Source organism: Drosophila suzukii, chromosome 3 (genome assembly GCF_043229965.1).
Source record: "Drosophila suzukii chromosome 3, CBGP_Dsuzu_IsoJpt1.0, whole genome shotgun sequence".
Taxonomy (NCBI): Eukaryota; Metazoa; Arthropoda; class Insecta; order Diptera; family Drosophilidae; genus Drosophila; species Drosophila suzukii.
The window spans coordinates 56,682,861-56,689,190 of NC_092082.1; positions in this window are offsets into that span (position 1 = coordinate 56,682,861).

The window sequence follows — 6,330 nt, forward strand, 5'->3', positions numbered from 1 at the left end:
GATGTTTCATCGACTATCGACACCGACAGTGAGGCGTTGCCACCTGCCCGTTGCGATATTTTCACCTTTTTCCGATATTTCCATTTTGCGTGTGCCCATCGATCGCACTATCGTCCAGTGCCTTTCAGCCTACGCCGTTCGTTGTCCTTAACCCCAAGTATTCAAGGCCCCAACGGCTTTGAATAGCGATAGGCCTTCGTTTGCAGCAGGGCTTTTCTGCCTGTGGTGAGTTGCAATATTGGTTGAACTGGCATTTACTTCTCTTCGATCGATGCTTGCCGGTTACCAAGAATGTCTAAAAATACCGAAGACCAAAAATCGCAGCGGACAAGATCTCCGGAGTAACCACGCTCATGCCTCTTGAGAATATTTACAGATCGGAATTCTTCACTGCAGTAGGAATATTTCATCGAATGCGTCTCACGGTTATGGGTAAGCATATGCCGTCCGAGGCTGGAATTACTACCACCATTGCCATGAAACCAATTCTTATTGCCGTCAGCCTTTTCACTGGTCTAACTTGAAAGACCATGGCTTTGCCGATCCTCGTCACGTAGCCGCTGTGGTGTAAGAATATTGTGAATTTTCAGATTTTCCTTGCCGAAATAGGTATTGAAGCTGCACTCCGCGCAGTATGGTTTGTAACTAGCTGATTTTTTTTTTTTGTTAACTTTTGGTGCGATGCGTGTTCCTGTGTGACCAGTTGGCTACGGTGTAGATCTGATTCTGCACCGTCCCCCCCTCCCCTTTCTTCGTGTAGACTGCTGATGCGTGTTCTCCAAACAGTCCCCATCGAGTCTTTGGACGCCCTGGTCTGCTCCCTTTGTGTTCTTGTCGTTCTCGTATTTCCTTGCACCTTTGTAGTTGCCCTGTAGTATCCTTGGAGACGCCTTGGATTTATCTTATCGTGTCCTTGTAGTTATTTCGTAGTATCCTTGGGGAATCCTTGGAGTGTGTTCGTAGTATCCTTTGAGGATCCTTGGAGTTATCCTTGAACTCTTTCGTCGTATCCTTTGAGAATCCTTGGAGTTATCCTTGGAGTGTGTTCGTAGTATCCTTTGAGGATCCTTGGAGTTATCCTTGGATTCCTTTCGTAGTATCCTTTGAGAATCCTTGGAGTTATCCTTGGAGTTTCAATGTTGTTTTGCGTATATTGTGTCTGCTTGTTGTAGCCGCTCGCTTGTGTTTTCCCTTTGTTGCTGTTTCAGCTTGCTTACGTGGATGGTCCGCTCCTTCTTTGTATTTACGTTTCGCATTTTGCAGATTACTGGTGACGCAAAACCCATGACTTGGTAAGGTCCGTCGAATCTTGGGGCCAATGTTGCTGCGAACCCTTCGGCCGCTTTTGATAAATGGTGTGAACGGGTGTTTCTATCAATTGGGAGAAGCTGGACAGCTGTTTTCTGGCGACTCTGAGAAGCAGTGGACAACAGCAGTTTTAACAGCGAATGTTAGATTTATGCTGCTTATGTTAGTAGCACGACACTACGAAGAAGACATACGGAGAAGCTGGTCGCGTTTATAACCGAGCTTTTATATTTCCTAATTTGTAAATCAAAGTTAGCATTAAGTCAAAGATTGAAAGTATACAAATGAATACAACTGGTGAAGTTCAACAAATTTCTGAGTTTTTATTACAAAGTGTGTGAAAGACCCCCAGAGTAGACTTCTGCTCAACTTTGACGATCGGGTGCGAATCGTCACAACATTTTGGTGGCCCATGAGGGGAACATACACTCATAACTTCATCAGCTTCCAATATTTGTAAACACACTTCAATCTTTGTGCTTACTTGTTTGCAAATCTATTATTAATTTAAACCAGCAAAGTTACGCAACGTTTGCCACGTACATCGCCATAACGGAGCCTTGAATAACGGAGGAATCAAGAAGTCGAGGAGAATAGCGGATTCAACCCATGCCTATTGCCATCTCATGCGACACACTAGTCTCGTGAAGTTTGCCGTCCCCTTCCTTCAAAGCTTGATCGCAACACGAGCGGAGCGACTGAAACAGGTGAGTGTGTTTGTGAGAGTATTTGTGCGTGGTATTTCAAAGCAGAGTGCAATAGGAAAACATTAAAATGGGTAAAAATGAAAGTAATGGTAGTGATTTGGCACAACAAAGCTCGGCACCTTTGGCTGTGGTCGAGCCTTTTGCAGACATGTACGCAATGCAGATGGACTTATCTTCCAGGTTGACCCAACTAATTAAAAATGCTAAAAAGGACGGTCAAATAAAGAAAACTAAATCCTACTATGAGTTTCGCCTCAACAAGCTCAACGAGCTTTCAAAACAATTTTACACAAATCATCAAGCGCTCATTTTACAGCAATGTCCACGATCGCATCCATATTTTGCGGATGCTGTTGAAGACAATTTTGAGCAAGCATACAGCCACATTTATTGTTCTTTCGCAGATGAATACGAAACCAGGTTTCCAGTCCCAATACAGGTATCAGGTGATCAATCCATAAACAACACCCTTGTGCCCATTCCTGTTTCCACAATTCAGCTGCCCAAATTGCCCGTACCCCACTTTTCAGGAAATTTTGTGGATTGGCCATCTTTTTATGACAGCTTTACGCAGCTAATACATGAAAATCAATCTCTTTCAAACATTCAAAAATTTCATTTCTTGAAGCAAGCACTACCGCACGGACGAGACCAGGATATAAACCATATGGCATTAACAGAAACCAACTATTCAGTGGCATGGAACCTTGTGGTAAAACGATACAACAACCCTCGACTGCAGTTCATGTACAATATGAATGCACTGTACGGAATCGAGCCACTATCCAAGGAGTTCGCGGTGGACCTTAGGAATTTGTTAAACTTGGCAAATGTATGTATTAGTGAATTCCGACGACTACACATTGCCATTGATTCCTGTGATCATTGGTTGGTACATCACTTACAAAGCTGCCTATCAGCACAACACAGGCCTGGGAACATTCCCTGGGCAACAACGTGGAAATCCCCACCTTCACAAAGCTGGAGGTGTTTCTTCACAATCGATTGGTCAGCATCGACCTAATCGAGAGTAGGAAACCAGCCGTTCCAGTTAGATCATCTATACAATCGACCAACCATCGCCAGACAACCAGACCATCGGGAAACTCCACTGTTAGGGGACACAGCTTCCACAGTACTCTTGAGTCTGGATCCATCAGGTGCTCGCTCTGCCAACAGAATCACGTTCTAAGACGGTGCCCGGACTTCCTTGCCAAGGATTGTTTCACGCGAAAGGTTATAGTCGACCGCTCGAAGGCATGCATCAACTGCCTTAGTGCTTCCCATTCTCTCAGTCAATGCAGCAGCAACCGAAACTGCTCGCAATGTGGTCAACGGCACCACACTTTGTTACATTTCCCGAATGCTCAACAAAGTTCTTCATTGACTCCTGAAGTATCCCGACAGCATGCTTCAGACTCTGGTCGAAGCGCAGCCGCTGTACAAAATGCACCATCAACGCGACTGTTCAGCGCAGTTGCCACCCATCTGAACTCAACGACCCTTCTTGCTACTGCACTGGTTCGGATCGTAAATAACTCTACTGGGCAGTCAGCTTTAGTTCGAGCTCTCATCGCCCATGGCTCGGAAGGCACCCTCATCACGGAAAACATCGTTCAAGCGCTTAGACTCAAACGGCATCCGGTTCGAGCTGAGATCACGGGAATTGGTAATACGTCGCATAATCAGTGCAGGCACAGCACCGACTTCACCATAATCTCATGTTCAAGTCTCAAGTCCTGTAAACATCTCCAAGGGTTATCCTTTGCAGATCCTAATTTCATCAAGTCAGGTCGCATTGACCTACTTATCGGTGTCGACATTATCCCGCAATTAATGCTTCCGGACATACGCAAAGGGACGGTTGCAGAACCAATTGCACAAAACACACAGCTGGGCTGGATAGTTTTTGGACCAGCTGAAGCAGCCCAGACGACATCAATCTCCATCCGTTGTAATTTGGCAAACCTAAACAACATGGTACAGAGGTTTTTCGAATCGGATCAGGTCTCCACAACAAGACAACTAAACGCAGAGGAAAAATGGTGTGAAGACCATTTTCAACAAACTCATGTCCGTCAGCCGAATGGGAAATATCTAGTTCGTTTGCCTTTAAAAACGTTGTTTGACCCCACACGGGTGATCGGCCGGTCAAGACAAATCGCATTAAACCGTTTCCACGCCCTGGAAAGAAAACTTAATCATCGGCCAGATTTCAGTCAACAGTATGTCAGCACTATTCAAGAGTACTTTGATCTCAAGCAGATAAAAGAGGTAAAAGGTAGTGAGGAAGAACACACTAGGATCAACGCTCAAAGGCAACTCTCAATCTCTGCGTGCACCGTTCCACATCATGCGGTGATCAAAGACGACAGTTTAACTACAAAGATGCGCGTCGTATACGACGCTTCGTGCAAAACGTCTAACGGGAGGTCTTTGAATGATATTTTATGCACGGGTCCCGCCCTACAAAACGATCTTGGAGGAGTTATACTCAACTGGCGTCTCCATCGGTATGTCTTCGTGGCCGATATAACGAAAATGTATCGCTGCATAGATATGCATGAAGAAGATGCCCAGTATCAGCGAATTTTCTGGCGCGATGAAAAGGGACTCATCAAGGAATATTTTTTGACTACAGTAACGTTTGGCACTGCCTCGGCACCCTTCACAGCGATTCGAGTCATACATCAGATTGCGTCCGACGAGCGCGAACGCTATCCTCTGGCCGAGCATGTCCTTAAAAAATAAATCTATGTGGACGATGTTCAAACAGGACACGAGACCATCGACGGAGCTCTAAAAATTCGCAATTATGTCATCGCAGCTCTGCAATCAGCAGGCATGGAGCTCAAGAAGTGGGCATCCAACCATCCAGATATCTTAGAAAACATCCCAACTACAGATCTCTCTAACAGTAGCATTTTTGAGATAGACAATAAGGACTCCATTAAAACTTTAGGGTTGTATTGGCATCCAAACAAAGATGGTTTTGGTTTTAATCTTAAGTTTTCTCTCAATCCTATATTCACCAAACGTTCTATACTATCCACAGAAGCACGCTTATTCGATCCGTTGGGATACCTGGCACCAGTGATCATCGCTGCGAAAATCCTGTTGAAGGAAGTTTGGAGTTTTCGTATCGAGCGCAAGGATGAGCCCCCCGCATCATTAGATTGGGACGACCCATTGCCAGATCAACTCGCCGAGCGGTGGCGACAGCTCATTCAAGAGCTCCCCGACATTGAAGAGATACACATCCCTCGGTGGTTAGGCTTCGATTTAAGGCATGTCTCGACGTTGCAACTACACATGTTTTGTGACGGATCATCCATGGCGTATGCAGCATGCGCTTATTTCGAGCTAGTTGTACGGATGGTTCCGTGCAGGTTAACTTTTTAGCCGCCCGCAGTCGAGTCACACCTGTTAAGCCGCTAACAATTCCGAGAGTTGAGTTATGCGGAGCCCTGCTGTGTACACAATTAGCCGATTGGATTGTCAATCAACTTCAAGCATCACATCACATCATATCCGTACACTACTGGTCGGATGCAATGATAGTGCTGTATTGGATCAGCGGTGACCCTAGGCGTTGGAAGACATTTGTGTCGAATACAATTGGAGCAATCCTGGAGGCATGCTCGCCATCGCAGTGGAGACATGTTCTTACGCAAGAAAACCCAGCAGATTGTGCTACACGCGGACTCACCCCTTCCCAGCTGAAACACCACACGCTTTGGTGGAACGGACCACATTGGCTGCATCTTTCAGAGGAGCATTGGCCAGTCAATTCAGTTCAGTCCCCAAAATCAGAACTTATTTCAGGAGAGCAATCCTTAAAGCACATCGGAGCCCACATTTGTATAGAAGTGCAACCATTTATCGAATCATATTCCTCCTATAATAAACTCTTATTCGTTACAGCCTACGTCAAACGATTCATTTATAATACTCGTCACAAAAAAGCGGATAGACTCACCGGCCCTATTCAGGTATCTGAATTTCAACAGGCTTTGTTCGCACTGGTGCGGATGGTTCAACAAGAAGTCTATTCGGAAGAATTATCAAGACTACGATCCAACAAATTTCTATCCAAACACAACAAACTCAGCCAGCTATCACCGTTTCTCGACGATGAGGGGCTCATGAGAGTTAAAGGCAGACTTAAGAATGCTTTGCAGCTCTCCATGTCTCAACGCACACCAATAATCCTTCCAAAGGCCCACCACCTGACGATTTTGGTTATAAGGAACGCTCATCACAACACCTTACATGGCGGTGTGCAACTAACTTTATCTACAATTCATAGAGTTTT